A 9,234-nucleotide genomic window follows, 5' to 3' on the forward strand; every position below is an offset into this window, starting at 1 on the left:
AAGATGAATTAATTGGAGATCAAGACAAGTGAACTGAACAAATGCACCAGTGACAAAAATGTTAAAAGAACCTGGCTTTCTATCTTCATGTGTCATAGTCAAATGGCCCCCTCCATTAAAAAAGTAGCGAATTATTAGAACCAAAGTTTGTAATAATGGATATGCCTACGTTATTTTCTACTGTTTACCTCACTCTATGTTACTGCTTGAATCCAATTAGTTATAAAATGTGTGTCACTGAATAATATTATTTCCCCTTGAATTTCACTGAGCAAAAATATTTATGCATACATATGTCTATATAAAATTAAAACTAAGGGTAGGAACAGTAGAAATTGGATTTAATCTCAAACTCAGGCAAATTTCTAGTTCTTACATTAGTTGTGTATATCATACAATATAGATGGAAGCCGGAGCATATCCCTTGGTTAAACAGATCATAGACTCAGATCACTAGTTTACCTCATGTTGCATATGCATACATCAGATAATACTGTTTCTAAATGTTGACTGAGATGCTAGTGTTTTAAGAGGCTGAAATTAGCACTTTAAGGTTTTAAAATAAACAAGAATGAGGACAGTTTTGACCAGAAACTACTTTTCTGGTGTGTAAATATAAGGCATGTTAAATGCTAACATTATTAAAATGCACACACAGGATTCTTTCCTTGTGGATCATTAAAAGTTCTATTTAAATATAAAACCATTGGCTATATGCATAATTACTCTAACTGAAATGAGAGTATGAATCAATGTTTTCACCAATGGTTTCACAATAGGTAAATAAATAAATTTAATCATAATAGGTCATAATAATTGTGAAGAACAAATATAAGCTTAATGTAAATCAGAATGATAAATGAAGTATGGTGAATGGGGTACTTTGAGAGAGTTCAGTCAGGAAAGTGACATTTAAATTGCTACCTACCCTCAAGGAACACATAGTCTAGAATGACACACACTAAAAAATAATAACATACAATTCTGCCTGACATGTACTACTGCAAATCTCTGAGTGTGAGTGAAGGAGAACAAAGAGGAAGGTGTGTTTGTTTTTGCTCTGGGAAATCTCCATTAGATCTCAAAAAATTATTCTAGGACACATAGCATAAATAAGAGTTTGTTAAGCAAGAATTATGTGTACTTTTACTTAATGCTGGAGAGTTCATTGAGCAGATACATAATAGGAGTTTCAGGGACATTGTATGGTGTTATATACTTTATCACACAATGAGTCACTCTTGGAAGTTCTCTCACTGAAGAGAGCCTCCATTTAATAACTGAAGAAGTGGTGGTGGTGAGAGATGAGGAAGGGTACAAAGATTTGTTCAGTTTCAAAACCAGCTATAGAATCTATGATTGACGAAAGCCTCAGTTATCATATTGCAATTCACCTTCTTTCTTTCTCTGAGAGGGTTTCCTGCACTCACACACAGGTGATCTTCAGGAAACTGCAGGCAAGCACCACCCTAGAGTTTATGTGCATAGAACAGGACTTGCAACTAATCCTCAACAAATCCTTATAGATACTTTACCTAAACATGTTTTATTTAGGAATAAAGAAAATAGTAAATCACACACTGATGATTTTCACTGACAGTCTCAGACATTATCATTGTGATTCACATACCTCATTAGCATGTTCTTATGCAAATTTCTCTACTGCACTTTTTTTCTACTATTTTGAGAAAAGTTAGCTCCCCCTTAATTATAATTACACATGTAGGCTTTAGTATTTAAGGGTAATTAAAGCTGATGACTCCCACTCTGTCCAGCTCCCACCATGCACTTGAGGAGCCCCAGAAGCAGCGAAGGACAGACTCTCCTCAATGAATAAGTTGTTTTTACACGCTATGAATCATTTCCAGAAAACTACTGAGGCGTAAGTGGAGAAATGAGCCTCAGCATGTTCCTGACTATCAAAATTCAGGGATCAGAATCATATAAATGTCAGTAAACACAGTCAGAGATTAACTTTAGCAATTGGTTACCATTATTTTAAGTCCACATATTTCTGCAGACAGTCTTCCATGTCATGATGCTTGGATGTCAAAAATTGCTATTCTAGCTTTTAAATTATGTGTATTCCACTGCAGTTTCTGATTTTAGTTTTTCACTGACTTCAAATGTCAGTGCTGATACTTTTGATTGCATAAATAGAGATGCCTCTGTACGCATTGTTATGTGACTTTCCTTCCCAGCTTTCTGGAGATTTTGAGAGATGTCTGGCTTCCTCTAGGTGTCTATCAAACACTGTTGATTGTTATTCGGTGTGAGACTGAGATGACTGATAAAATAAATGAGTAGAATAAACAGTAGAATTAGTTTTTAATTTCCTTTTTCTCTTGATTGCTCACAGTGTGTGTTTGCAAAAGCATGAAATTATGACACCTCTTTGTATCAGAAATGCCAGGAGCTTCTTTAGTTTACAGTGCTGAAAATGATGATTGTTATACTCCAGCACAATGGAAGGCAAAATGAAAGAGACACTAGCAGGGGAAAAAATGAAAAATGGCTTCTGTTCTGCTTTCCATGAGTTCTGTTCTGTGCAGTCATCTTACTTTATTCTTCTAACAAAAAAAAATTTCCTATGATAGGTAAGTTCCACAAAGACACAAGGACCCTTCTACTCCCTCTCTTTTTTCCTTCTCTTCTTTCCCACGTGCATTCTTTTTTCCCTTCCTCCCTTTCTTTCTCCTCTTTTTTCACGTGGTCCTTTAGAACTAACTCAATCTGAGTTCTTCTCCAAGGGCATGTTGAAGTAGATCTTGCAGGAAGGAGCAATGCTTTTCCTCTCTCAGTCCATACTCAGTTCAGCTCACCCCTAACATGTTAATGCTGACATTAGTGTAGTCTCCTGTAGAGATTGTTTTCTCGTTCTTCAATTTGGTCTTTTATTTGTCCTTTTGGTACCCAAAGTGAAAGTCCTAGTCCACTACTTAAACTGTAAAGTTTGGTGCTAGAAATTATGTGCCTTTAAGCGAGGCACTCATCTCTGTTACATATTAGCACAAAGCCAGGGTTAAGCATTTTGGTGAGTCCCAAGAATGAGATATAAACAAAAATAGTAAGATGCTTATCCCATAGCAACCTCAGTGTAAGAGGCGTGACACAGTGTCAGTTAGCTGACATGGTGCTGGAGAGAGGCAGAGACCTGGTAATATCCAGTGTGTTAAACAACTTTGTTTTATTATAAAGAATTAGGAAACTTTTGGAGATTTTTAAAGCAAGAATGCAGGATCTGAGTCCTGCTCTACCGAAGGTTTAAGTTTGTGAGAAAATGTACCCTGTGGAGGCATGTGCAGGCAGAGATGTTCACTGAGAAGCAGTGAATGTGCCTGCTGAAAGCTGGAAGAGGTGATGGTGGTGTTATCTAGCATGGAAAAAAGGGAACAGATCTGAGGTAACACCAGGGAAGTAAGAGGGAAGACAAAAGCATACTTCTACATTCTTGAATTTGGCCGTGGAATGGATAAATTATCCTGGCATTTTATTTGGAGATGAAAAATAATGAATGAGCTGGGCATGGTGGTGCACGATGATAATCCCAGCACTTCAGAGGCTGAGACAGGCAGACTGCTGAGCTCAAGGCCAGTTTCGGCTACACAGCGAGACTCTGTCTCAAGAAAAAAATTAATGAAAACTAGCTTTGAAGACAAAGATGAATTCAAATTTGAATACAACCCTGACATTAATGCAAAGAGGCAAAGTGGAACCTAAATTTAAACTCAAAAGAAAAAATATTGGGCACATGTCTATAATCCTAGCACTCTGGAGGCTGAGGCAGGATGATTGCTCTGAGTTGAAGGCCAGCTGGGCTACATAAGCAAGTTCAAGGTTAGCTTGCACTACATAGTAAAACACTGTGTTAAAAAAATTAAAAAAAGAGCTAGATCTAAAAATTAGGAAGTTGATGACATGTGATAGTAATTTGCATCCCGAGGAAAGGTGAGGCTATCTTGTGAGAGGACTATGTAATATTCAGAAGAAAAGCGGCATAGGAAAGTGATCTAGGATCATTAACGTCTCAGGATGCTTGTTGACTGTAAAGCATCTCAATCATACAAGGTGAAACATTTTAAGAAAATCTTAGCAACAGTGAGTCATTGATGAATTTAACACAAATCATTTTAGCGGAGTGGATTGGAAAACCCTAGTACTGTGGAATGAGAAGTGAAATGATGGGTAAGAAAGAAGAGACAGCTATTATACAGAATGTTTTCAATACTCAAGAACAATGAAGAGAAAAAACAGCCATCTGGGGAGCTAAAGGAAATAAGGCTGCTACAAGATTTCTTTTGCTTTTAATATGAGAGAAATTAGAGTGCATTTGGGACTGATAGAATGAATTGGATAGACAGGGATTTGTTGAGATATAAAACACAAAGAAGCACAAGAAAAATGGTGGATTTAGGGAGACATGGTGATTTCCCTCTTTTTAACAAGAGAAAATAATCAGTAGACATATGCTACAAATACTGCAGGTGTACATATTTGACATCTGGATGCATGGAATTTTAAATGTTTCCCATTCAGTCAGGTGTGTGTGTGTGTGTGTGTGTGTGTGTGTGTGTGTGTGAATTAAAGAGGTAAAATTTAAAGTAAGGGAAGAGTTAAGGGGTTTGGCTGTCGAAGATAATTAAGGAGGTCTGAAATAATCCAGAACAATGTGATTGAACTAATTAAACTTATTCCTGGATAAACAAAATCGAGGGTCATTACTCTGCCTTTAGAGCATGAACTTTGGTCAAAACAAGTAGAGCACCTGATCCATAGAGTTTGAATATGTGAGTGTGCCTCATATATCTATTCCAGTGGTATATCTATGGCCCTAATTCATTTCTGGTGGTGTAGAACTGACAAAATTTTAACAGAAAACTTTTTCTTTCTTGTAATCAAACTAGCCTGACAGCAAAGGCAACCCCAGCATAAAGGTAGTACAATAAAAGACAGGGTGTTCTCCTATACTGTAGGTGCAATTGCAATGCCGAGATCACGGGACAGAATGAGAAGTTAGGGGAAGTCTCATGGATAAAATGGATCTTAGGCTGCATCTTGAGTGGTGAGAACTGACCAAAAGCCTGAAAATCACAAGGGCTTTTAAGGCAGTAAGCAAAACTGTGTCCTCTACCATGGATTCTTTTCATGTGCTCTTACTGGACTATACCTGGAAAATTGATGTACCAGCATTATTTATGGCCTGGACTCTTTGAAGAAATAGATAATACATATTTTGTCATCACAGTGTCAAGTTCAAGAGGAAACATGGTGCTCAATAATTTACTTGATAGTTTGATTTTTGCAAAATTCTTAGAGAAATAGAAGTATTCATTCCCAGTGTATAGTCTGTTACTTAAACCAGTGAGGTGGTAAAAGTGAGTTTGCTCCCTGTGGGCTGTACAAGGAGAGGTGTCCATTGTGCCACTGTTCTTCAGTGAAATATCCCTGTCATGTGCGTACAGCAAGGCCACTGGTGATGCGTGCTTACCCTAAGGTGTCAATTACGGAGGCATTTCCTCGTTACATGGCTCATTTTGTCAGGGCTTCATATCTTTCAGTCAGAGTCTATCCTTGAAAAATCATGAGATGATTTTCAGCTCAGCATTTTTAACTTTGGAACACCAGTAGAAAGCGAAGTTATGCCCTTGCTTTTCTCTGTCTCTTTCAGGAAGATGAACACAGATGTACACACACCCGTAAACAAATATACACAAAGACGTGAAACCACTGGGATGCCAGAGCTAATAATACACATGCATACTGTAGCTTCAAAAGGAATTTAAATTAAAATAAAGTTTACTATGCCTCTACTTTTGAACAGATTTAATGATAATTGACACAGAAATCATTATGATGTTGGAAGGATTCAAATGTAAGCATTTGGAGGCTTCATTCTCTGAGCTATTATTTCACTGGCATTTGAAGCCTGAAATCTTAAAACGTGTTTCTTTCCATTTGAGACAGGCACATAAGTCCCTTTCCCTCTAGAAGGAGGAATTATACATGAGAACGAGAGAGACAATAGCCAAATTTGTGTGTTCATTCTTTAGATTAACCCAATAGCCTATGATAGATCTTTGAGAGCCTTTATAGTCTATGAGATCAATAATCCATTATAGCTCAGAGTGGTAACTAAATGACTTTGGGGATTGGTAATGACATCTGAAATCTTTTGCCTTTCAGGCATGGTTTGTAATAAATCCTGAGTTCCTCCCAGGCATCAGCGCATGCTTGCAATAAGCTGCTCTCCGATTCAGCACCTAAAGAGAGCATGGTAAATAGTAGAAGCTCAGTATATTTATTGTATGAAAATATTAACAAAAAGAAAAATAGTTCTCTTTTTCATTCTAAGATCTCTCTGATCCTAGGCTCTTACCAAACTGACTCCACTGTATTCAGCCTGGTACTAATTTACGCCTTCTGATCTTTCACTTGGTTCTGGTTAGTCTTGCTTCTTTTCTTACTTCAAACATAGTTGTCCAACATTTAGATGCATTTTGTCATTGGACTAATCAATGACCCTTTTTCTGGGCATAGGGTTAAGACAAGATGAAGTCATCACATTCCATGTAACCAGGTCTTTCATGGAGGTTTCTTATCATTGCAAATTATCCTTTCAAACACAAGGGGAGAGAGAAAAGAAAATGTCCCCAGTGTCTGGCATGACACCTAAAATAAAGCAAATATTCAAATAAATAAATGATTAGAAACAGGGGTAATAAAGATAGTAGGTTTCAAACATCTATATGGGAGATAATATTAAAAGCTATATTTACACTTTTCATAACATACTGATAAGTATACTAAACATGGAGGCAGAAAGTAGGGAAGGAAAAAGGGGTAAAAAAGGAATTAAAAGTATGCAGAGATATCACTTCTGACAAATGTAAATGTTATGTAGCATATACATGTACTTATTAAAGAATAAAGAAAGCTAGTTTGCTAAAAAGTTGCAAAAACATTTGAAGAAGTTTAAGAACTTTTCCATAACCATTTCTTCATATAGCTCTGAGCCAGGATTCTAATCCACACCAGGTGGACACAGTTTTTGGTTTTGGTACAATAATCTCTATTGTTTTTTCTCTCATTATTTTGATGTTCTGATCTCCATTAGTGTTTACTCGGATGTCCAGAAACAGTGCCTGAGCCTTCATTAAACTTTCTTGGAATTTACACCAGGCACAAAGTGTGCCAAGTCATACTGACAAAGACTCACATGCTTAGTTTTTCAAATGCATAAAGGTTTAAATTAGTTTGATTTAATTAGTATACATTTACAGTACTACACACAGAGATGACACATCCATTAGCTTGCACTGCATTTATGTACTTTAAAACACATTATGCCGCTTGCTCATTAAACAAACTTGCATGGATTAGCACATGTGTTTATTGTCATCCTCTTCAAAGTACAGATAACAACACTGCGATCCAGAGTGATTTATTTTCCTATCTTAAATGACAAACTTTTAGGAACTTTTCTGGCCCGGATGCTTGTGGTCACTGCATTACACCAGACATCCCCTGGGTAGGTTACGGTCACTGGAAGTGTTATATCTCTCTAAACGTCCATTTTTGGTAGTTGTGGTATACTGTATACCCTCTACTTCTTTCCATAATGCCAAGTTAGAAATGATTTCTAATTATCATACTCCTTGGGCAAAAGTAAAAGATACAGTCTGGAGACTTTAGAAGTAGCTCCAGACCACATAATATTAACCTGTGATTCTTTTAAAAATATAAACCTTCTGATACTTAGGTTAATGGTTAAATATGAAGCATAGTGTTTGTTCCATTCAATAGAATGGTGAAAAATTAAAATGAGGGATAGCATGATTATGCCTTCAGTTATGAGAATCACCAGATAAATGAGAAATCTGTCAGTGAAAGGCAAGAGCAGAGCATGTGAAATGCTATCTTTGGATACCAAGTATTATGTCTTTATTAGAATCCATATTTCCTGTTCTTGCAGAGAAGGTCAGGTTGTCCCAACACCAAGCTGCTGATGATTTCTAGTGCTTCAGGTTTCTAAGGTCAGGGAGCATATCTTGCTCATATTTGTGTTCTGAACTGTCTTGGGCATGAAAAAAAAAAAAAACAAAAAAAAAAAACTAGGTAAATGTGTATGGAATGGAAGAAATTTTTTCCCCAAGGCAAGTCCTTGGTACACTTTTTGTTAAGATGAAAGAAATGTTCTTCAACTGTATTTTAATCTAGATAATGAATGATATAATAAAAAGTGTCTGTAGGGGTGGCTACAGACTCGAAATAGAGTAAAAAGGGAAACACATTTTCCCTTTGTGTTAACAATTCTATGTTCAATAGAACTCACTTTTGAAGGAATTATTGGCCTAGTGCACACTGAATTTTCTCACTGAGGGTACTTTATACAATTTCAATGTCAACTCTTTGAGCCTAAAGGATTTACAGGTTTGTTACAGACATAAGATATGATTTCATGGAACTATAAAGCATTAACTAGATAAATAAAAAGTTAATGTTTATTTCTTGTGATTGATAAATATTATGTAAGCTTTTGTATATGTCTATATACACAAACACATATCTATAACTAAAGAAATTATCATAGGAGCCCTAGAAGATATTATAAGTACCCTAACCGCAGAGTAAAAGACAAAATAATGACATTCTGAAAAAAATTTTGACAATAGTTAAGATAAATTCATGAAAAAAAAACCTCTCAAACACATCCTATTTGTAATTCTTACAGTGATTCTATTTTCCTGTGTAAATCCTAAGTGATACAAGGTCTTTGTGATTTCTATCTGTTCCCAGGAAGAAGAAATAAATCATCAAAAAGTGAGAGATGTTAGAGCCCTAGTGTGAAATGGTACATGTAATGTTTTAGGGCGAAGCAAATATGTTTAAGAATCTATAAGAAGCCTAATCTACTTGAATAAAGCCTTAAGCAAATCTTTATATCATGGATATAGGAAAGTCATGAGTATAAAAAAAATTTAATCTTGCATCCAGAGACCTCTTCTATGTATAGAACACTTTGAGGTATGTTATCCCTCCTAGATTGAGAGAAAGGGCTCATAGGAGAAGTTAAAGTGCAGATGCTTCTCAACTTTGAGTGTCAATCTATCCCAATAGATCTACCATAAGAAAAACATACCAGGGGCTGGGGATTTAGCTCAGCGGCAAAGCGCCTGCCTGGCAAGTGCAAGGTCGTGAGTTCGGTTCCCGGTACCGGAGAAAAACCAAAAAAAA

This window comes from Chinchilla lanigera, unplaced genomic scaffold (genome assembly GCF_000276665.1).
Source record: "Chinchilla lanigera isolate Chin_1 unplaced genomic scaffold, ChiLan1.0 scaffold00013, whole genome shotgun sequence".
NCBI classification, from domain to species: domain Eukaryota; kingdom Metazoa; phylum Chordata; class Mammalia; order Rodentia; family Chinchillidae; genus Chinchilla; species Chinchilla lanigera.